The 17,237-nt window shown below is 49.6% G+C and overlaps 63 non-coding genes across 63 annotated transcripts; all 63 read left to right on the top strand.

Annotated features, from left to right (window-relative positions):
* Positions 1-162: 162 nt before the first annotated feature.
* Positions 163-235, top strand: trnak-cuu. The gene has a single exon. It is a non-coding gene; the product is annotated as a tRNA-Lys (tRNA).
* Positions 236-308: 73 nt separating this feature from the next.
* trnat-ugu lies at positions 309-383 on the top strand. The gene has a single exon. It is a non-coding gene; the product is annotated as a tRNA-Thr (tRNA).
* Positions 384-831: 448 nt separating this feature from the next.
* On the top strand, positions 832-906 carry trnat-ugu. Its single transcript has one exon. It is a non-coding gene; the product is annotated as a tRNA-Thr (tRNA).
* A 302-nt stretch (positions 907-1,208) lies between these two features.
* trnak-cuu lies at positions 1,209-1,281 on the top strand. Its single transcript has one exon. It is a non-coding gene; the product is annotated as a tRNA-Lys (tRNA).
* Positions 1,282-1,354: 73 nt separating this feature from the next.
* On the top strand, positions 1,355-1,429 carry trnat-ugu. Its single transcript has one exon. It is a non-coding gene; the product is annotated as a tRNA-Thr (tRNA).
* A 302-nt stretch (positions 1,430-1,731) lies between these two features.
* trnak-cuu lies at positions 1,732-1,804 on the top strand. Its single transcript has one exon. It is a non-coding gene; the product is annotated as a tRNA-Lys (tRNA).
* Positions 1,805-1,877: 73 nt separating this feature from the next.
* Positions 1,878-1,952, top strand: trnat-ugu. Its single transcript has one exon. It is a non-coding gene; the product is annotated as a tRNA-Thr (tRNA).
* A 302-nt stretch (positions 1,953-2,254) lies between these two features.
* On the top strand, positions 2,255-2,327 carry trnak-cuu. The gene has a single exon. It is a non-coding gene; the product is annotated as a tRNA-Lys (tRNA).
* A 73-nt stretch (positions 2,328-2,400) lies between these two features.
* On the top strand, positions 2,401-2,475 carry trnat-ugu. The gene has a single exon. It is a non-coding gene; the product is annotated as a tRNA-Thr (tRNA).
* A 302-nt stretch (positions 2,476-2,777) lies between these two features.
* trnak-cuu lies at positions 2,778-2,850 on the top strand. Its single transcript has one exon. It is a non-coding gene; the product is annotated as a tRNA-Lys (tRNA).
* A 73-nt stretch (positions 2,851-2,923) lies between these two features.
* trnat-ugu lies at positions 2,924-2,998 on the top strand. Its single transcript has one exon. It is a non-coding gene; the product is annotated as a tRNA-Thr (tRNA).
* A 302-nt stretch (positions 2,999-3,300) lies between these two features.
* Positions 3,301-3,373, top strand: trnak-cuu. The gene has a single exon. It is a non-coding gene; the product is annotated as a tRNA-Lys (tRNA).
* Positions 3,374-3,446: 73 nt separating this feature from the next.
* Positions 3,447-3,521, top strand: trnat-ugu. Its single transcript has one exon. It is a non-coding gene; the product is annotated as a tRNA-Thr (tRNA).
* A 302-nt stretch (positions 3,522-3,823) lies between these two features.
* On the top strand, positions 3,824-3,896 carry trnak-cuu. Its single transcript has one exon. It is a non-coding gene; the product is annotated as a tRNA-Lys (tRNA).
* A 73-nt stretch (positions 3,897-3,969) lies between these two features.
* trnat-ugu lies at positions 3,970-4,044 on the top strand. Its single transcript has one exon. It is a non-coding gene; the product is annotated as a tRNA-Thr (tRNA).
* Positions 4,045-4,346: 302 nt separating this feature from the next.
* trnak-cuu lies at positions 4,347-4,419 on the top strand. Its single transcript has one exon. It is a non-coding gene; the product is annotated as a tRNA-Lys (tRNA).
* A 73-nt stretch (positions 4,420-4,492) lies between these two features.
* Positions 4,493-4,567, top strand: trnat-ugu. The gene has a single exon. It is a non-coding gene; the product is annotated as a tRNA-Thr (tRNA).
* A 302-nt stretch (positions 4,568-4,869) lies between these two features.
* trnak-cuu lies at positions 4,870-4,942 on the top strand. Its single transcript has one exon. It is a non-coding gene; the product is annotated as a tRNA-Lys (tRNA).
* Positions 4,943-5,015: 73 nt separating this feature from the next.
* Positions 5,016-5,090, top strand: trnat-ugu. The gene has a single exon. It is a non-coding gene; the product is annotated as a tRNA-Thr (tRNA).
* Positions 5,091-5,392: 302 nt separating this feature from the next.
* Positions 5,393-5,465, top strand: trnak-cuu. The gene has a single exon. It is a non-coding gene; the product is annotated as a tRNA-Lys (tRNA).
* A 73-nt stretch (positions 5,466-5,538) lies between these two features.
* trnat-ugu lies at positions 5,539-5,613 on the top strand. The gene has a single exon. It is a non-coding gene; the product is annotated as a tRNA-Thr (tRNA).
* A 302-nt stretch (positions 5,614-5,915) lies between these two features.
* On the top strand, positions 5,916-5,988 carry trnak-cuu. The gene has a single exon. It is a non-coding gene; the product is annotated as a tRNA-Lys (tRNA).
* Positions 5,989-6,061: 73 nt separating this feature from the next.
* Positions 6,062-6,136, top strand: trnat-ugu. The gene has a single exon. It is a non-coding gene; the product is annotated as a tRNA-Thr (tRNA).
* A 302-nt stretch (positions 6,137-6,438) lies between these two features.
* trnak-cuu lies at positions 6,439-6,511 on the top strand. Its single transcript has one exon. It is a non-coding gene; the product is annotated as a tRNA-Lys (tRNA).
* A 73-nt stretch (positions 6,512-6,584) lies between these two features.
* On the top strand, positions 6,585-6,659 carry trnat-ugu. Its single transcript has one exon. It is a non-coding gene; the product is annotated as a tRNA-Thr (tRNA).
* Positions 6,660-6,961: 302 nt separating this feature from the next.
* On the top strand, positions 6,962-7,034 carry trnak-cuu. The gene has a single exon. It is a non-coding gene; the product is annotated as a tRNA-Lys (tRNA).
* Positions 7,035-7,107: 73 nt separating this feature from the next.
* trnat-ugu lies at positions 7,108-7,182 on the top strand. The gene has a single exon. It is a non-coding gene; the product is annotated as a tRNA-Thr (tRNA).
* Positions 7,183-7,484: 302 nt separating this feature from the next.
* On the top strand, positions 7,485-7,557 carry trnak-cuu. Its single transcript has one exon. It is a non-coding gene; the product is annotated as a tRNA-Lys (tRNA).
* A 73-nt stretch (positions 7,558-7,630) lies between these two features.
* trnat-ugu lies at positions 7,631-7,705 on the top strand. The gene has a single exon. It is a non-coding gene; the product is annotated as a tRNA-Thr (tRNA).
* A 302-nt stretch (positions 7,706-8,007) lies between these two features.
* On the top strand, positions 8,008-8,080 carry trnak-cuu. Its single transcript has one exon. It is a non-coding gene; the product is annotated as a tRNA-Lys (tRNA).
* A 73-nt stretch (positions 8,081-8,153) lies between these two features.
* Positions 8,154-8,228, top strand: trnat-ugu. The gene has a single exon. It is a non-coding gene; the product is annotated as a tRNA-Thr (tRNA).
* A 302-nt stretch (positions 8,229-8,530) lies between these two features.
* On the top strand, positions 8,531-8,603 carry trnak-cuu. Its single transcript has one exon. It is a non-coding gene; the product is annotated as a tRNA-Lys (tRNA).
* Positions 8,604-8,676: 73 nt separating this feature from the next.
* Positions 8,677-8,751, top strand: trnat-ugu. The gene has a single exon. It is a non-coding gene; the product is annotated as a tRNA-Thr (tRNA).
* A 302-nt stretch (positions 8,752-9,053) lies between these two features.
* trnak-cuu lies at positions 9,054-9,126 on the top strand. Its single transcript has one exon. It is a non-coding gene; the product is annotated as a tRNA-Lys (tRNA).
* A 73-nt stretch (positions 9,127-9,199) lies between these two features.
* trnat-ugu lies at positions 9,200-9,274 on the top strand. Its single transcript has one exon. It is a non-coding gene; the product is annotated as a tRNA-Thr (tRNA).
* Positions 9,275-9,576: 302 nt separating this feature from the next.
* Positions 9,577-9,649, top strand: trnak-cuu. The gene has a single exon. It is a non-coding gene; the product is annotated as a tRNA-Lys (tRNA).
* A 73-nt stretch (positions 9,650-9,722) lies between these two features.
* trnat-ugu lies at positions 9,723-9,797 on the top strand. The gene has a single exon. It is a non-coding gene; the product is annotated as a tRNA-Thr (tRNA).
* A 302-nt stretch (positions 9,798-10,099) lies between these two features.
* Positions 10,100-10,172, top strand: trnak-cuu. Its single transcript has one exon. It is a non-coding gene; the product is annotated as a tRNA-Lys (tRNA).
* A 73-nt stretch (positions 10,173-10,245) lies between these two features.
* Positions 10,246-10,320, top strand: trnat-ugu. The gene has a single exon. It is a non-coding gene; the product is annotated as a tRNA-Thr (tRNA).
* A 303-nt stretch (positions 10,321-10,623) lies between these two features.
* trnak-cuu lies at positions 10,624-10,696 on the top strand. The gene has a single exon. It is a non-coding gene; the product is annotated as a tRNA-Lys (tRNA).
* A 73-nt stretch (positions 10,697-10,769) lies between these two features.
* On the top strand, positions 10,770-10,844 carry trnat-ugu. Its single transcript has one exon. It is a non-coding gene; the product is annotated as a tRNA-Thr (tRNA).
* Positions 10,845-11,146: 302 nt separating this feature from the next.
* On the top strand, positions 11,147-11,219 carry trnak-cuu. Its single transcript has one exon. It is a non-coding gene; the product is annotated as a tRNA-Lys (tRNA).
* A 73-nt stretch (positions 11,220-11,292) lies between these two features.
* trnat-ugu lies at positions 11,293-11,367 on the top strand. The gene has a single exon. It is a non-coding gene; the product is annotated as a tRNA-Thr (tRNA).
* Positions 11,368-11,669: 302 nt separating this feature from the next.
* trnak-cuu lies at positions 11,670-11,742 on the top strand. Its single transcript has one exon. It is a non-coding gene; the product is annotated as a tRNA-Lys (tRNA).
* Positions 11,743-11,815: 73 nt separating this feature from the next.
* trnat-ugu lies at positions 11,816-11,890 on the top strand. The gene has a single exon. It is a non-coding gene; the product is annotated as a tRNA-Thr (tRNA).
* A 302-nt stretch (positions 11,891-12,192) lies between these two features.
* On the top strand, positions 12,193-12,265 carry trnak-cuu. The gene has a single exon. It is a non-coding gene; the product is annotated as a tRNA-Lys (tRNA).
* A 73-nt stretch (positions 12,266-12,338) lies between these two features.
* Positions 12,339-12,413, top strand: trnat-ugu. Its single transcript has one exon. It is a non-coding gene; the product is annotated as a tRNA-Thr (tRNA).
* A 448-nt stretch (positions 12,414-12,861) lies between these two features.
* On the top strand, positions 12,862-12,936 carry trnat-ugu. The gene has a single exon. It is a non-coding gene; the product is annotated as a tRNA-Thr (tRNA).
* A 302-nt stretch (positions 12,937-13,238) lies between these two features.
* trnak-cuu lies at positions 13,239-13,311 on the top strand. Its single transcript has one exon. It is a non-coding gene; the product is annotated as a tRNA-Lys (tRNA).
* A 73-nt stretch (positions 13,312-13,384) lies between these two features.
* On the top strand, positions 13,385-13,459 carry trnat-ugu. Its single transcript has one exon. It is a non-coding gene; the product is annotated as a tRNA-Thr (tRNA).
* A 302-nt stretch (positions 13,460-13,761) lies between these two features.
* On the top strand, positions 13,762-13,834 carry trnak-cuu. The gene has a single exon. It is a non-coding gene; the product is annotated as a tRNA-Lys (tRNA).
* A 73-nt stretch (positions 13,835-13,907) lies between these two features.
* On the top strand, positions 13,908-13,982 carry trnat-ugu. The gene has a single exon. It is a non-coding gene; the product is annotated as a tRNA-Thr (tRNA).
* Positions 13,983-14,284: 302 nt separating this feature from the next.
* On the top strand, positions 14,285-14,357 carry trnak-cuu. The gene has a single exon. It is a non-coding gene; the product is annotated as a tRNA-Lys (tRNA).
* A 73-nt stretch (positions 14,358-14,430) lies between these two features.
* On the top strand, positions 14,431-14,505 carry trnat-ugu. Its single transcript has one exon. It is a non-coding gene; the product is annotated as a tRNA-Thr (tRNA).
* Positions 14,506-14,953: 448 nt separating this feature from the next.
* trnat-ugu lies at positions 14,954-15,028 on the top strand. The gene has a single exon. It is a non-coding gene; the product is annotated as a tRNA-Thr (tRNA).
* A 302-nt stretch (positions 15,029-15,330) lies between these two features.
* On the top strand, positions 15,331-15,403 carry trnak-cuu. Its single transcript has one exon. It is a non-coding gene; the product is annotated as a tRNA-Lys (tRNA).
* Positions 15,404-15,476: 73 nt separating this feature from the next.
* Positions 15,477-15,551, top strand: trnat-ugu. The gene has a single exon. It is a non-coding gene; the product is annotated as a tRNA-Thr (tRNA).
* Positions 15,552-15,853: 302 nt separating this feature from the next.
* Positions 15,854-15,926, top strand: trnak-cuu. The gene has a single exon. It is a non-coding gene; the product is annotated as a tRNA-Lys (tRNA).
* A 73-nt stretch (positions 15,927-15,999) lies between these two features.
* trnat-ugu lies at positions 16,000-16,074 on the top strand. Its single transcript has one exon. It is a non-coding gene; the product is annotated as a tRNA-Thr (tRNA).
* Positions 16,075-16,376: 302 nt separating this feature from the next.
* On the top strand, positions 16,377-16,449 carry trnak-cuu. Its single transcript has one exon. It is a non-coding gene; the product is annotated as a tRNA-Lys (tRNA).
* A 74-nt stretch (positions 16,450-16,523) lies between these two features.
* Positions 16,524-16,598, top strand: trnat-ugu. The gene has a single exon. It is a non-coding gene; the product is annotated as a tRNA-Thr (tRNA).
* Positions 16,599-16,900: 302 nt separating this feature from the next.
* Positions 16,901-16,973, top strand: trnak-cuu. Its single transcript has one exon. It is a non-coding gene; the product is annotated as a tRNA-Lys (tRNA).
* Positions 16,974-17,046: 73 nt separating this feature from the next.
* trnat-ugu lies at positions 17,047-17,121 on the top strand. Its single transcript has one exon. It is a non-coding gene; the product is annotated as a tRNA-Thr (tRNA).
* Positions 17,122-17,237: the final 116 nt, after the last annotated feature.

Genomic DNA, 17,237 nt, shown 5'->3' with positions numbered 1-17,237 from the left:
CATGCCACTCTTTGTCAGTAGACTATACACCCAGCGAATTTGAAACAGTCATGTGAAACCGTATCTGGACAAAATGTCAGCCTCGTGGACACAGGCCAAGCGTTTGAAACAATAACTGCCACAAAGGTCCCGATGAGAATGCCTTTAGCTGTAAAGCAGTAAGCCCGGCTAGCTCAGTCGGTAGAGCATGAGACTCTTAATCTCAGGGTCGTGGGTTCGAGCCCCACGTTGGGCGTGTTTACATTATGGAGGCCGATCCGTCACTCTGAGAGGCTTCGAGTAGTTGAATCAACTATTGCCGATTCAGAGGTGCTGTGGCTTAGCTGGTTGAAAGCGCCTGTCTTGTAAACAGGAGATCCTGGGTTCAACTCCCAGCAGCGCCTAACGTGTGTTTGTTTTATACGACTGGCACATTTTTTACTTTCACCATTTTGTGGATTCAGAGGTTTTCCGTCACAAAGGTCCCCGACGAGAATGCCTCTGGAAGCAACGGGGGCAAGCCTGGATAGCTCAGGCGTTAGAGCATGCCACTCTTTGTTAGTAGACTATACACCCAGCGATTTTGAAACAGTCATTTGAAACTGTATCTGGACAAAATGTCATCCTCATGGACACAGGCCAAGAGTTTGAAACAATAACTGCCACAAAGGTCCCGAGGAGAATGCCTTTAGCTGCAAAGCAGTAAGCCCGGCTAGTACAGTCGGTAGAGCATGAGACTCTTAATCTCAGGGTCGTGGGTTCGAGCCCCAAGTTGGGAGTGTTTACATTATGGAGGCCGATCCGTCACTCTGAGAGGCTTCGAGTAGTTGAATCAACTATTGCCGATTCAGAGGTGCTGTGGCTTAGCTGGTTGAAAGCGCCTGTCTTGTAAACAGGAGATCCTGGGTTCAACTCCCAGCAGCGCCTAACGTGTGTTTGTTTTATACGACTGGCACATTTTTTACTTTGACCATTTTGTGGATTCAGAGGTTTTCCGTCACAAAGGTCCCCGACGAGAATGCCTCTGGAAGCAACGGGGGCAAGCCTGGATAGCTCAGGCGTTAGAGCATGCCACTCTTTGTCAGAAGACTATACACCCAGCGAATTTGAAACAGTCATGTGAAACCGTATATGGACAAAATGTCAGCCTCGTGGACACAGGCCAAGCTTTTGAAACAATAACTGCCACAAAGGTCCTAACGAGAATGCCTCTAGCTGCAAAGCAGTAAGCCCGGCTAGCTCAGTCGGTAGAGCATGAGACTCTTAATCTCAGGGTCGTGGGTTCGAGCCCCACGTTGGGCGTGTTTACATTATGGAGGCCGATCCGTCACTCTGAGAGGCTTCGAGTAGTTGAATCAACTATTGCCGATTCAGAGGTGCTGTGGCTTAGCTGGTTGAAAGCGCCTGTCTTGTAAACAGGAGATCCTGGGTTCAACTCCCAGCAGCGCCTCACCTGTGTTTGTTTTATACGACTGGCACATTTTTTACTTTCACCATTTTGTGGATTCAGAGGTTTTCCGTCACAAAGGTCCCCGACGAGAATGCCTCTGGAAGCAACGGGGGCAAGCCTGGATAGCTCAGGCGTTAGAGCATGCCACTCTTTGTCAGTAGACTATACACCCAGCGAATTTGAAACAGTCATGTGAAACCGTATCTGGACAAAATGTCAGCCTCGTGGACACAGGCCAAGCGTTTGAAACAATAACTGCCACAAAGGTCCCGATGAGAATGCCTTTAGCTGCAAAGCAGTAAGCCCGGCTAGCTCAGTCGGTAGAGCATGAGACTCTTAATCTCAGGGTCGTGGGTTCGAGCCCCACGTTGGGCGTGTTTACATTATGGAGGCCGATCCGTCACTCTGAGAGGCTTCGAGTAGTTGAATCAACTATTGCCGATTCAGAGGTGCTGTGGCTTAGCTGGTTGAAAGCGCCTGTCTTGTAAACAGGAGATCCTGGGTTCAACTCCCAGCAGCGCCTAACGTGTGTTTGTTTTATACGACTGGCACATTTTTTACTTTCACCATTTTGTGGATTCAGAGGTTTTCCGTCACAAAGGTCCCCGACGAGAATGCCTCTGGAAGCAACGGGGGCAAGCCTGGATAGCTCAGGCGTTAGAGCATGCCACTCTTTGTCAGTAGACTATACACCCAGCGAATTTGAAACAGTCATGTGAAACCGTATCTGGACAAAATGTCAGCCTCGTGGACACAGGCCAAGCGTTTGAAACAATAACTGCCACAAAGGTCCCGACGAGAATGCCTTTAGCTGCAAAGCAGTAAGCCCGGCTAGCTCAGTCGGTAGAGCATGAGACTCTTAATCTCAGGGTCGTGGGTTCGAGCCCCACGTTGGGCGTGTTTACATTATGGAGGCCGATCCGTCACTCTGAGAGGCTTCGAGTAGTTGAATCAACTATTGCCGATTCAGAGGTGCTGTGGCTTAGCTGGTTGAAAGCGCCTGTCTTGTAAACAGGAGATCCTGGGTTCAACTCCCAGCAGCGCCTAACGTGTGTTTGTTTTATACGACTGGCACATTTTTTACTTTCACCATTTTGTGGATTCAGAGGTTTTCCGTCACAAAGGTCCCCGACGAGAATGCCTCTGGAAGCAACGGGGGCAAGCCTGGATAGCTCAGGCGTTAGAGCATGCCACTCTTTGTCAGTAGACTATACACCCAGCGAATTTGAAACAGTCATGTGAAACCGTATCTGGACAAAATGTCAGCCTCGTGGACACAGGCCAAGCGTTTGAAACAATAACTGCCACAAAGGTCCCGACGAGAATGCCTTTAGCTGCAAAGCAGTAAGCCCGGCTAGCTCAGTCGGTAGAGCATGAGACTCTTAATCTCAGGGTCGTGGGTTCGAGCCCCACGTTGGGCGTGTTTACATTATGGAGGCCGATCCGTCACTCTGAGAGGCTTCGAGTAGTTGAATCAACTATTGCCGATTCAGAGGTGCTGTGGCTTAGCTGGTTGAAAGCGCCTGTCTTGTAAACAGGAGATCCTGGGTTCAACTCCCAGCAGCGCCTAACGTGTGTTTGTTTTATACGACTGGCACATTTTTTACTTTCACCATTTTGTGGATTCAGAGGTTTTCCGTCACAAAGGTCCCCGACGAGAATGCCTCTGGAAGCAACGGGGGCAAGCCTGGATAGCTCAGGCGTTAGAGCATGCCACTCTTTGTCAGTAGACTATACACCCAGCGAATTTGAAACAGTCATGTGAAACCGTATATGGACAAAATGTCAGCCTCGTGGACACAGGCCAAGCTTTTGAAACAATAACTGCCACAAAGGTCCCGACGAGAATGCCTTTAGCTGCAAAGCAGTAAGCCCGGCTAGCTCAGTCGGTAGAGCATGAGACTCTTAATCTCAGGGTCGTGGGTTCGAGCCCCACGTTGGGCGTGTTTACATTATGGAGGCCGATCCGTCACTCTGAGAGGCTTCGAGTAGTTGAATCAACTATTGCCGATTCAGAGGTGCTGTGGCTTAGCTGGTTGAAAGCGCCTGTCTTGTAAACAGGAGATCCTGGGTTCAACTCCCAGCAGCGCCTAACGTGTGTTTGTTTTATACGACTGGCACATTTTTTACTTTCACCATTTTGTGGATTCAGAGGTTTTCCGTCACAAAGGTCCCCGACGAGAATGCCTCTGGAAGCAACGGGGGCAAGCCTGGATAGCTCAGGCGTTAGAGCATGCCACTCTTTGTCAGTAGACTATACACCCAGCGAATTTGAAACAGTCATGTGAAACCGTATCTGGACAAAATGTCAGCCTCGTGGACACAGGCCAAGCGTTTGAAACAATAACTGCCACAAAGGTCCCGACGAGAATGCCTTTAGCTGCAAAGCAGTAAGCCCGGCTAGCTCAGTCGGTAGAGCATGAGACTCTTAATCTCAGGGTCGTGGGTTCGAGCCCCACGTTGGGCGTGTTTACATTATGGAGGCCGATCCGTCACTCTGAGAGGCTTCGAGTAGTTGAATCAACTATTGCCGATTCAGAGGTGCTGTGGCTTAGCTGGTTGAAAGCGCCTGTCTTGTAAACAGGAGATCCTGGGTTCAACTCCCAGCAGCGCCTAACGTGTGTTTGTTTTATACGACTGGCACATTTTTTACTTTCACCATTTTGTGGATTCAGAGGTTTTCCGTCACAAAGGTCCCCGACGAGAATGCCTCTGGAAGCAACGGGGGCAAGCCTGGATAGCTCAGGCGTTAGAGCATGCCACTCTTTGTCAGTAGACTATACACCCAGCGATTTTGAAACAGTCATTTGAAACTGTATCTGGACAAAATGTCAGCCTCGTGGACACAGGCCAAGCGTTTGAAACAATAACTGCCACAAAGGTCCCGATGAGAATGCCTTTAGCTGCAAAGCAGTAAGCCCGGCTAGCTCAGTCGGTAGAGCATGAGACTCTTAATCTCAGGGTCGTGGGTTCGAGCCCCACGTTGGGCGTGTTTACATTATGGAGGCCGATCCGTCACTCTGAGAGGCTTCGAGTAGTTGAATCAACTATTGCCGACTCAGAGGTGCTGTGGCTTAGCTGGTTGAAAGCGCCTGTCTTGTAAACAGGAGATCCTGGGTTCAACTCCCAGCAGCGCCTAACGTGTGTTTGTTTTATACGACTGGCACATTTTTTACTTTCACCATTTTGTGGATTCAGAGGTTTTCCGTCACAAAGGTCCCCGACGAGAATGCCTCTGGAAGCAACGGGGGCAAGCCTGGATAGCTCAGGCGTTAGAGCATGCCACTCTTTGTCAGTAGACTATACACCCAGCGAATTTGAAACAGTCATTTGAAACCGTATCTGGACAAAATGTCAGCCTCGTGGACACAGGCCAAGCGTTTGAAACAATAACTGCCACAAAGGTCCCGACGAGAATGCCTTTAGCTGCAAAGCAGTAAGCCCGGCTAGCTCAGTCGGTAGAGCATGAGACTCTTAATCTCAGGGTCGTGGGTTCGAGCCCCACGTTGGGCGTGTTTACATTATGGAGGCCGATCCGTCACTCTGAGAGGCTTCGAGTAGTTGAATCAACTATTGCCGATTCAGAGGTGCTGTGGCTTAGCTGGTTGAAAGCGCCTGTCTTGTAAACAGGAGATCCTGGGTTCAACTCCCAGCAGCGCCTAACGTGTGTTTGTTTTATACGACTGGCACATTTTTTACTTTCACCATTTTGTGGATTCAGAGGTTTTCCGTCACAAAGGTCCCCGACGAGAATGCCTCTGGAAGCAACGGGGGCAAGCCTGGATAGCTCAGGCGTTAGAGCATGCCACTCTTTGTCAGTAGACTATACACCCAGCGAATTTGAAACAGTCATGTGAAACCGTATCTGGACAAAATGTCAGCCTCGTGGACACAGGCCAAGCGTTTGAAACAATAACTGCCACAAAGGTCCCGACGAGAATGCCTTTAGCTGCAAAGCAGTAAGCCCGGCTAGCTCAGTCGGTAGAGCATGAGACTCTTAATCTCAGGGTCGTGGGTTCGAGCCCCACGTTGGGCGTGTTTACATTATGGAGGCCGATCCGTCACTCTGAGAGGCTTCGAGTAGTTGAATCAACTATTGCCGATTCAGAGGTGCTGTGGCTTAGCTGGTTGAAAGCGCCTGTCTTGTAAACAGGAGATCCTGGGTTCAACTCCCAGCAGCGCCTAACGTGTGTTTGTTTTATACGACTGGCACATTTTTTACTTTCACCATTTTGTGGATTCAGAGGTTTTCCGTCACAAAGGTCCCCGACGAGAATGCCTCTGGAAGCAACGGGGGCAAGCCTGGATAGCTCAGGCGTTAGAGCATGCCACTCTTTGTCAGTAGACTATACACCCAGCGATTTTGAAACAGTCATTTGAAACTGTATCTGGACAAAATGTCAGCCTCGTGGACACAGGCCAAGCGTTTGAAACAATAACTGCCACAAAGGTCCCGACGAGAATGCCTTTAGCTGCAAAGCAGTAAGCCCGGCTAGCTCAGTCGGTAGAGCATGAGACTCTTAATCTCAGGGTCGTGGGTTCGAGCCCCACGTTGGGCGTGTTTACATTATGGAGGCCGATCCGTCACTCTGAGAGGCTTCGAGTAGTTGAATCAACTATTGCCGATTCAGAGGTGCTGTGGCTTAGCTGGTTGAAAGCGCCTGTCTTGTAAACAGGAGATCCTGGGTTCAACTCCCAGCAGCGCCTAACGTGTGTTTGTTTTATACGACTGGCACATTTTTTACTTTCACCATTTTGTGGATTCAGAGGTTTTCCGTCACAAAGGTCCCCGACGAGAATGCCTCTGGAAGCAACGGGGGCAAGCCTGGATAGCTCAGGCGTTAGAGCATGCCACTCTTTGTCAGTAGACTATACACCCAGCGATTTTGAAACAGTCATTTGAAACTGTATCTGGACAAAATGTCAGCCTCGTGGACACAGGCCAAGCGTTTGAAACAATAACTGCCACAAAGGTCCCGACGAGAATGCCTTTAGCTGCAAAGCAGTAAGCCCGGCTAGCTCAGTCGGTAGAGCATGAGACTCTTAATCTCAGGGTCGTGGGTTCGAGCCCCACGTTGGGCGTGTTTACATTATGGAGGCCGATCCGTCACTCTGAGAGGCTTCGAGTAGTTGAATCAACTATTGCCGACTCAGAGGTGCTGTGGCTTAGCTGGTTGAAAGCGCCTGTCTTGTAAACAGGAGATCCTGGGTTCAACTCCCAGCAGCGCCTAACGTGTGTTTGTTTTATACGACTGGCACATTTTTTACTTTCACCATTTTGTGGATTCAGAGGTTTTCCGTCACAAAGGTCCCCGACGAGAATGCCTCTGGAAGCAACGGGGGCAAGCCTGGATAGCTCAGGCGTTAGAGCATGCCACTCTTTGTTAGTAGACTATACACCCAGCGATTTTGAAACAGTCATTTGAAACTATATCTGGACAAAATGTCAGCCTCGTGGACACAGGCCAAGCGTTTGAAACAATAACTGCCACAAAGGTCCCGACGAGAATGCCTTTAGCTGCAAAGCAGTAAGCCCGGCTAGCTCAGTCGGTAGAGCATGAGACTCTTAATCTCAGGGTCGTGGGTTCGAGCCCCACGTTGGGCGTGTTTACATTATGGAGGCCGATCCGTCACTCTGAGAGGCTTCGAGTAGTTGAATCAACTATTGCCGATTCAGAGGTGCTGTGGCTTAGCTGGTTGAAAGCGCCTGTCTTGTAAACAGGAGATCCTGGGTTCAACTCCCAGCAGCGCCTAACGTGTGTTTGTTTTATACGACTGGCACATTTTTTACTTTCACCATTTTGTGGATTCAGAGGTTTTCCGTCACAAAGGTCCCCGACGAGAATGCCTCTGGAAGCAACGGGGGCAAGCCTGGATAGCTCAGGCGTTAGAGCATGCCACTCTTTGTTAGTAGACTATACACCCAGCGATTTTGAAACAGTCATTTGAAACTGTATCTGGACAAAATGTCAGCCTCGTGGACACAGGCCAAGCTTTTGAAACAATAACTGCCACAAAGGTCCCGACGAGAATGCCTTTAGCTGCAAAGCAGTAAGCCCGGCTAGCTCAGTCGGTAGAGCATGAGACTCTTAATCTCAGGGTCGTGGGTTCGAGCCCCACGTTGGGCGTGTTTACATTATGGAGGCCGATCCGTCACTCTGAGAGGCTTCGAGTAGTTGAATCAACTATTGCCGATTCAGAGGTGCTGTGGCTTAGCTGGTTGAAAGCGCCTGTCTTGTAAACAGGAGATCCTGGGTTCAACTCCCAGCAGCGCCTAACGTGTGTTTGTTTTATACGACTGGCACATTTTTTACTTTCACCATTTTGTGGATTCAGAGGTTTTCCGTCACAAAGGTCCCCGACGAGAATGCCTCTGGAAGCAACGGGGGCAAGCCTGGATAGCTCAGGCGTTAGAGCATGCCACTCTTTGTTAGTAGACTATACACCCAGCGATTTTGAAACAGTCATTTGAAACTGTATCTGGACAAAATGTCAGCCTCGTGGACACAGGCCAAGCGTTTGAAACAATAACTGCCACAAAGGTCCCGACGAGAATGCCTTTAGCTGCAAAGCAGTAAGCCCGGCTAGCTCAGTCGGTAGAGCATGAGACTCTTAATCTCAGGGTCGTGGGTTCGAGCCCCACGTTGGGCGTGTTTACATTATGGAGGCCGATCCGTCACTCTGAGAGGCTTCGAGTAGTTGAATCAACTATTGCCGACTCAGAGGTGCTGTGGCTTAGCTGGTTGAAAGCGCCTGTCTTGTAAACAGGAGATCCTGGGTTCAACTCCCAGCAGCGCCTAACGTGTGTTTGTTTTATACGACTGGCACATTTTTTACTTTCACCATTTTGTGGATTCAGAGGTTTTCCGTCACAAAGGTCCCCGACGAGAATGCCTCTGGAAGCAACGGGGGCAAGCCTGGATAGCTCAGGCGTTAGAGCATGCCACTCTTTGTTAGTAGACTATACACCCAGCGATTTTGAAACAGTCATTTGAAACTGTATCTGGACAAAATGTCAGCCTCGTGGACACAGGCCAAGCGTTTGAAACAATAACTGCCACAAAGGTCCCGATGAGAATGCCTTTAGCTGCAAAGCAGTAAGCCCGGCTAGCTCAGTCGGTAGAGCATGAGACTCTTAATCTCAGGGTCGTGGGTTCGAGCCCCACGTTGGGCGTGTTTACATTATGGAGGCCGATCCGTCACTCTGAGAGGCTTCGAGTAGTTGAATCAACTATTGCCGACTCAGAGGTGCTGTGGCTTAGCTGGTTGAAAGCGCCTGTCTTGTAAACAGGAGATCCTGGGTTCAACTCCCAGCAGCGCCTAACGTGTGTTTGTTTTATACGACTGGCACATTTTTTACTTTGACCATTTTGTGGATTCAGAGGTTTTCCGTCACAAAGGTCCCCGACGAGAATGCCTCTGGAAGCAACGGGGGCAAGCCTGGATAGCTCAGGCGTTAGAGCATGCCACTCTTTGTTAGTAGACTATACACCCAGCGATTTTGAAACAGTCATTTGAAACTGTATCTGGACAAAATGTCAGCCTCGTGGACACAGGCCAAGCGTTTGAAACAATAACTGCCACAAAGGTCCCGACGAGAATGCCTTTAGCTGCAAAGCAGTAAGCCCGGCTAGCTCAGTCGGTAGAGCATGAGACTCTTAATCTCAGGGTCGTGGGTTCGAGCCCCACGTTGGGCGTGTTTACATTATGGAGGCCGATCCGTCACTCTGAGAGGCTTCGAGTAGTTGAATCAACTATTGCCGACTCAGAGGTGCTGTGGCTTAGCTGGTTGAAAGCGCCTGTCTTGTAAACAGGAGATCCTGGGTTCAACTCCCAGCAGCGCCTAACGTGTGTTTGTTTTATACGACTGGCACATTTTTTACTTTCACCATTTTGTGGATTCAGAGGTTTTCCGTCACAAAGGTCCCCGACGAGAATGCCTCTGGAAGCAACGGGGGCAAGCCTGGATAGCTCAGGCGTTAGAGCATGCCACTCTTTGTTAGTAGACTATACACCCAGCGATTTTGAAACAGTCATTTGAAACTGTATCTGGACAAAATGTCAGCCTCGTGGACACAGGCCAAGCGTTTGAAACAATAACTGCCACAAAGGTCCCGATGAGAATGCCTTTAGCTGCAAAGCAGTAAGCCCGGCTAGCTCAGTCGGTAGAGCATGAGACTCTTAATCTCAGGGTCGTGGGTTCGAGCCCCACGTTGGGCGTGTTTACATTATGGAGGCCGATCCGTCACTCTGAGAGGCTTCGAGTAGTTGAATCAACTATTGCCGACTCAGAGGTGCTGTGGCTTAGCTGGTTGAAAGCGCCTGTCTTGTAAACAGGAGATCCTGGGTTCAACTCCCAGCAGCGCCTAACGTGTGTTTGTTTTATACGACTGGCACATTTTTTACTTTCACCATTTTGTGGATTCAGAGGTTTTCCGTCACAAAGGTCCCCGACGAGAATGCCTCTGGAAGCAACGGGGGCAAGCCTGGATAGCTCAGGCGTTAGAGCATGCCACTCTTTGTTAGTAGACTATACACCCAGCGATTTTGAAACAGTCATTTGAAACTGTATCTGGACAAAATGTCAGCCTCGTGGACACAGGCCAAGCGTTTGAAACAATAACTGCCACAAAGGTCCCGACGAGAATGCCTTTAGCTGCAAAGCAGTAAGCCCGGCTAGCTCAGTCGGTAGAGCATGAGACTCTTAATCTCAGGGTCGTGGGTTCGAGCCCCACGTTGGGCGTGTTTACATTATGGAGGCCGATCCGTCACTCTGAGAGGCTTCGAGTAGTTGAATCAACTATTGCCGACTCAGAGGTGCTGTGGCTTAGCTGGTTGAAAGCGCCTGTCTTGTAAACAGGAGATCCTGGGTTCAACTCCCAGCAGCGCCTAACGTGTGTTTGTTTTATACGACTGGCACATTTTTTACTTTCACCATTTTGTGGATTCAGAGGTTTTCCGTCACAAAGGTCCCCGACGAGAATGCCTCTGGAAGCAACGGGGGCAAGCCTGGATAGCTCAGGCGTTAGAGCATGCCACTCTTTGTTAGTAGACTATACACCCAGCGATTTTGAAACAGTCATTTGAAACTGTATCTGGACAAAATGTCAGCCTCGTGGACACAGGCCAAGCGTTTTGAAACAATAACTGCCACAAAGGTCCCGACGAGAATGCCTTTAGCTGCAAAGCAGTAAGCCCGGCTAGCTCAGTCGGTAGAGCATGAGACTCTTAATCTCAGGGTCGTGGGTTCGAGCCCCACGTTGGGCGTGTTTACATTATGGAGGCCGATCCGTCACTCTGAGAGGCTTCGAGTAGTTGAATCAACTATTGCCGATTCAGAGGTGCTGTGGCTTAGCTGGTTGAAAGCGCCTGTCTTGTAAACAGGAGATCCTGGGTTCAACTCCCAGCAGCGCCTAACGTGTGTTTGTTTTATACGACTGGCACATTTTTTACTTTCACCATTTTGTGGATTCAGAGGTTTTCCGTCACAAAGGTCCCCGACGAGAATGCCTCTGGAAGCAACGGGGGCAAGCCTGGATAGCTCAGGCGTTAGAGCATGCCACTCTTTGTTAGTAGACTATACACCCAGCGATTTTGAAACAGTCATTTGAAACTGTATCTGGACAAAATGTCAGCCTCGTGGACACAGGCCAAGCGTTTGAAACAATAACTGCCACAAAGGTCCCGACGAGAATGCCTTTAGCTGCAAAGCAGTAAGCCCGGCTAGCTCAGTCGGTAGAGCATGAGACTCTTAATCTCAGGGTCGTGGGTTCGAGCCCCACGTTGGGCGTGTTTACATTATGGAGGCCGATCCGTCACTCTGAGAGGCTTCGAGTAGTTGAATCAACTATTGCCGATTCAGAGGTGCTGTGGCTTAGCTGGTTGAAAGCGCCTGTCTTGTAAACAGGAGATCCTGGGTTCAACTCCCAGCAGCGCCTAACGTGTGTTTGTTTTATACGACTGGCACATTTTTTACTTTCACCATTTTGTGGATTCAGAGGTTTTCCGTCACAAAGGTCCCCGACGAGAATGCCTCTGGAAGCAACGGGGGCAAGCCTGGATAGCTCAGGCGTTAGAGCATGCCACTCTTTGTTAGTAGACTATACACCCAGCGATTTTGAAACAGTCATTTGAAACTGTATCTGGACAAAATGTCAGCCTCGTGGACACAGGCCAAGCGTTTGAAACAATAACTGCCACAAAGGTCCCGATGAGAATGCCTTTAGCTGCAAAGCAGTAAGCCCGGCTAGCTCAGTCGGTAGAGCATGAGACTCTTAATCTCAGGGTCGTGGGTTCGAGCCCCACGTTGGGCGTGTTTACATTATGGAGGCCGATCCGTCACTCTGAGAGGCTTCGAGTAGTTGAATCAACTATTGCCGATTCAGAGGTGCTGTGGCTTAGCTGGTTGAAAGCGCCTGTCTTGTAAACAGGAGATCCTGGGTTCAACTCCCAGCAGCGCCTAACGTGTGTTTGTTTTATACGACTGGCACATTTTTTACTTTCACCATTTTGTGGATTCAGAGGTTTTCCGTCACAAAGGTCCCCGACGAGAATGCCTCTGGAAGCAACGGGGGCAAGCCTGGATAGCTCAGGCGTTAGAGCATGCCACTCTTTGTTAGTAGACTATACACCCAGCGATTTTGAAACAGTCATTTGAAACTGTATCTGGACAAAATGTCAGCCTTGTGGACACAGGCCAAGCGTTTGAAACAATAACTGCCACAAAGGTCCCGACGAGAATGCCTTTAGCTGCAAAGCAGTAAGCCCGGCTAGCTCAGTCGGTAGAGCATGAGACTCTTAATCTCAGGGTCGTGGGTTCGAGCCCCACGTTGGGCGTGTTTACATTATGGAGGCCGATCCGTCACTCTGAGAGGCTTCGAGTAGTTGAATCAACTATTGCCGACTCAGAGGTGCTGTGGCTTAGCTGGTTGAAAGCGCCTGTCTTGTAAACAGGAGATCCTGGGTTCAACTCCCAGCAGCGCCTAACGTGTGTTTGTTTTATACGACTGGCACATTTTTTACTTTCACCATTTTGTGGATTCAGAGGTTTTCCGTCACAAAGGTCCCCGACGAGAATGCCTCTGGAAGCAACGGGGGCAAGCCTGGATAGCTCAGGCGTTAGAGCATGCCACTCTTTGTTAGTAGACTATACACCCAGCGATTTTGAAACAGTCATTTGAAACTATATCTGGACAAAATGTCAGCCTCGTGGACACAGGCCAAGAGTTTGAAACAATAACTGCCACAAAGGTCCCGAGGAGAATGCCTTTAGCTGCAAAGCAGTAAGCCCGGCTAGCTCAGTCGGTAGAGCATGAGACTCTTAATCTCAGGGTCGTGGGTTCGAGCCCCACGTTGGGAGTGTTTACATTATGGAGGCCGATCCGTCACTCTGAGAGGCTTCGAGTAGTTGAATCAACTATTGCCGATTCAGAGGTGCTGTGGCTTAGCTGGTTGAAAGCGCCTGTCTTGTAAACAGGAGATCCTGGGTTCAACTCCCAGCAGCGCCTAACGTGTGTTTGTTTTATACGACTGGCACATTTTTTACTTTCACCATTTTGTGGATTCAGAGGTTTTCCGTCACAAAGGTCCCCGACGAGAATGCCTCTGGAAGCAACGGGGGCAAGCCTGGATAGCTCAGGCGTTAGAGCATGCCACTCTTTGTTAGTAGACTATACACCCAGCGATTTTGAAACAGTCATTTGAAACTGTATCTGGACAAAATGTCAGCCTCGTGGACACAGGCCAAGCGTTTGAAACAATAACTGCCACAAAGGTCCCGACGAGAATGCCTTTAGCTGCAAAGCAGAAAGCCCGGCTAGCTCAGTCGGTAGAGCATGAGACTCTTAATCTCAGGGTCGTGGGTTCGAGCCCCACGTTGGGCGTGTTTACATTATGGAGGCCGATCCGTCACTCTGAGAGGCTTCGAGTAGTTGAATCAACTATTGCCGATTCAGAGGTGCTGTGGCTTAGCTGGTTGAAAGCGCCTGTCTTGTAAACAGGAGATCCTGGGTTCAACTCCCAGCAGCGCCTAACGTGTGTTTGTTTTATACGACTGGCACATTTTTTACTTTCACCATTTTGTGGATTCAGAGGTTTTCCGTCACAAAGGTCCCCGACGAGAATGCCTCTGGAAGCAACGGGGGCAAGCCTGGATAGCTCAGGCGTTAGAGCATGCCACTCTTTGTTAGTAGACTATACACCCAGCGATTTTGAAACAGTCATTTGAAACTGTATCTGGACAAAATGTCAGCCTCGTGGACACAGGCCAAGCGTTTGAAACAATAACTGCCACAAAGGTCCCGACGAGAATGCCTTTAGCTGCAAAGCAGTAAGCCCGGCTAGCTCAGTCGGTAGAGCATGAGACTCTTAATCTCAGGGTCGTGGGTTCGAGCCCCACGTTGGGCGTGTTTACATTATGGAGGCCGATCCGTCACTCTGAGAGGCTTCGAGTAGTTGAATCAACTATTGCCGATTCAGAGGTGCTGTGGCTTAGCTGGTTGAAAGCGCCTGTCTTGTAAACAGGAGATCCTGGGTTCAACTCCCAGCAGCGCCTAACGTGTGTTTGTTTTATACGACTGGCACATTTTTTACTTTCACCATTTTGTGGATTCAGAGGTTTTCCGTCACAAAGGTCCCCGACGAGAATGCCTCTGGAAGCAACGGGGGCAAGCCTGGATAGCTCAGGCGTTAGAGCATGCCACTCTTTGTTAGTAGACTATACACCCAGCGATTTTGAAACAGTCATTTGAAACTGTATCTGGACAAAATGTCAGCCTCGTGGACACAGGCCAAGCGTTTGAAACAATAACTGCCACAAAGGTCCCGACGAGAATGCCTTTAGCTGCAAAGCAGTAAGCCCGGCTAGCTCAGTCGGTAGAGCATGAGACTCTTAATCTCAGGGTCGTGGGTTCGAGCCCCACGTTGGGCGTGTTTACATTATGGAGGCCGATCCGTCACTCTGAGAGGCTTCGAGTAGTTGAATCAACTATTGCCGACTCAGAGGTGCTGTGGCTTAGCTGGTTGAAAGCGCCTGTCTTGTAAACAGGAGATCCTGGGTTCAACTCCCAGCAGCGCCTAACCTGTGTTTGTTTTATACGACTGGCACATTTTTTACTTTCACCATTTTGTGGATTCAGAGGTTTTCCGTCACAAAGGTCCCCGACGAGAATGCCTCTGGAAGCAACGGGGGCAAGCCTGGATAGCTCAGGCGTTAGAGCATGCCACTCTTTGTTAGTAGACTATACACCCAGCGATTTTGAAACAGTCATTTGAAACTGTATCTGGACAAAATGTCAGCCTCGTGGACACAGGCCAAGCGTTTGAAACAATAACTGCCACAAAGGTCCCGACGAGAATGCCTTTAGCTGCAAAGCAGTAAGCCCGGCTAGCTCAGTCGGTAGAGCATGAGACTCTTAATCTCAGGGTCGTGGGTTCGAGCCCCACGTTGGGAGTGTTTACATTATGGAGGCCGATCCGTCACTCTGAGAGGCTTCGAGTAGTTGAATCAACTATTGCCGATTCAGAGGTGCTGTGGCTTAGCTGGTTGAAAGCGCCTGTCTTGTAAACAGGAGATCCTGGGTTCAACTCCCAGCAGCGCCTAACGTGTGTTTGTTTTATACGACTGGCACATTTTTTACTTTCACCATTTTGTGGATTCAGAGGTTTTCCGTCACAAAGGTCCCCGACGAGAATGCCTCTGGAAGCAACGGGGGCAAGCCTGGATAGCTCAGGCGTTAGAGCATGCCACTCTTTGTTAGTAGACTATACACCCAGCGATTTTGAAACAGTCATTTGAAACTGTATCTGGACAAAATGTCAGCCTCGTGGACACAGGCCAAGCGTTTGAAACAATAACTGCCACAAAGGTCCCGACGAGAATGCCTTTAGCTGCAAAGCAGAAAGCCCGGCTAGCTCAGTCGGTAGAGCATGAGACTCTTAATCTCAGGGTCGTGGGTTCGAGCCCCACGTTGGGCGTGTTTACATTATGGAGGCCGATCCGTCACTCTGAGAGGCTTCGAGTAGTTGAATCAACTATTGCCGATTCAGAGGTGCTGTGGCTTAGCTGGTTGAAAGCGCCTGTCTTGTAAACAGGAGATCCTGGGTTCAACTCCCAGCAGCGCCTAACCTGTGTTTGTTTTATACGACTGGCACATTTTTTACTTTCACCATTTTGTGGATTCAGAGGTTTTCCGTCACAAAGGTCCCCGACGAGAATGCCTCTGGAAGCAACGGGGGCAAGCCTGGATAGCTCAGGCGTTAGAGCATGCCACTCTTTGTTAGTAGACTATACACCCAGCGATTTTGAAACAGTCATTTGAAACTGTATCTGGACAAAATGTCAGCCTCGTGGACACAGGCCAAGCGTTTGAAACAATAACTGCCACAAAGGTCCCGATGAGAATGCCTTTAGCTGCAAAGCAGTAAGCCCGGCTAGCTCAGTCGGTAGAGCATGAGACTCTTAATCTCAGGGTCGTGGGTTCGAGCCCCACGTTGGGCATGTTTACATTATGGAGGCCGATCCGTCACTCTGAGAGGCTTCGAGTAGTTGAATCAACTATTGCCGACTCAGAGGTGCTGTGGCTTAGCTGGTTGAAAGCGCCTGTCTTGTAAACAGGAGATCCTGGGTTCAACTCCCAGCAGCGCCTAACGTGTGTTTGTTTTATACGACTGGCACATTTTTTACTTTCACCATTTTGTGGATTCAGAGGTTTTCCGTCACAAAGGTCCCCGACGAGAATGCCTCTGGAAGCAACGGGGGCAAGCCTGGATAGCTCAGGCGTTAGAGCATGCCACTCTTTGTTAGTAGACTATACACCCAGCGATTTTGAAACAGTCATTTGAAACTGTATCTGGACAAAATGTCAGCCTCGTGGACACAGGCCAAGCGTTTGAAACAATAACTGCCACAAAGGTCCCGACGAGAATGCCTTTAGCTGCAAAGCAGTAAGCCCGGCTAGCTCAGTCGGTAGAGCATGAGACTCTTAATCTCAGGGTCGTGGGTTCGAGCCCCACGTTGGGCAGTGTTTACATTATGGAGGCCGATCCGTCACTCTGAGAGGCTTCGAGTAGTTGAATCAACTATTGCCGACTCAGAGGTGCTGTGGCTTAGCTGGTTGAAAGCGCCTGTCTTGTAAACAGGAGATCCTGGGTTCAACTCCCAGCAGCGCCTAACGTGTGTTTGTTTTATACGACTGGCACATTTTTTACTTTGACCATTTTGTGGATTCAGAGGTTTTCCGTCACAAAGGTCCCCGACGAGAATGCCTCTGGAAGCAACGGGGGCAAGCCTGGATAGCTCAGGCGTTAGAGCATGCCACTCTTTGTTAGTAGACTATACACCCAGCGATTTTGAAACAGTCATTTGAAACTGTATCTGGACAAAATGTCAGCCTCGTGGACACAGGCCAAGCGTTTGAAACAATAACTGCCACAAAGGTCCCGATGAGAATGCCTTTAGCTGCAAAGCAGTAAGCCCGGCTAGCTCAGTCGGTAGAGCATGAGACTCTTAATCTCAGGGTCGTGGGTTCGAGCCCCACGTTGGGCGTGTTTACATTATGGAGGCCGATCCGTCACTCTGAGAGGCTTCGAGTAGTTGAATCAACTATTGCCGACTCAGAGGTGCTGTGGCTTAGCTGGTTGAAAGCGCCTGTCTTGTAAACAGGAGATCCTGGGTTCAACTCCCAGCAGCGCCTAACGTGTGTTTGTTTTATACGACTGGCACATTTTTTACTTTCACCATTTTGTGGATTCAGAGGTTTTCCGTCACAAAGGTCCCCGGCGAGAATGCCTCTGGAAGCAACGGGGGCAA

Source organism: Hypomesus transpacificus, unplaced genomic scaffold (assembly GCF_021917145.1).
Source record: "Hypomesus transpacificus isolate Combined female unplaced genomic scaffold, fHypTra1 scaffold_442, whole genome shotgun sequence".
In the NCBI taxonomy this organism is placed as follows: Eukaryota; Metazoa; Chordata; class Actinopteri; order Osmeriformes; family Osmeridae; genus Hypomesus; species Hypomesus transpacificus.
This window is presented reverse-complemented; position numbering and strand designations above follow the sequence as displayed.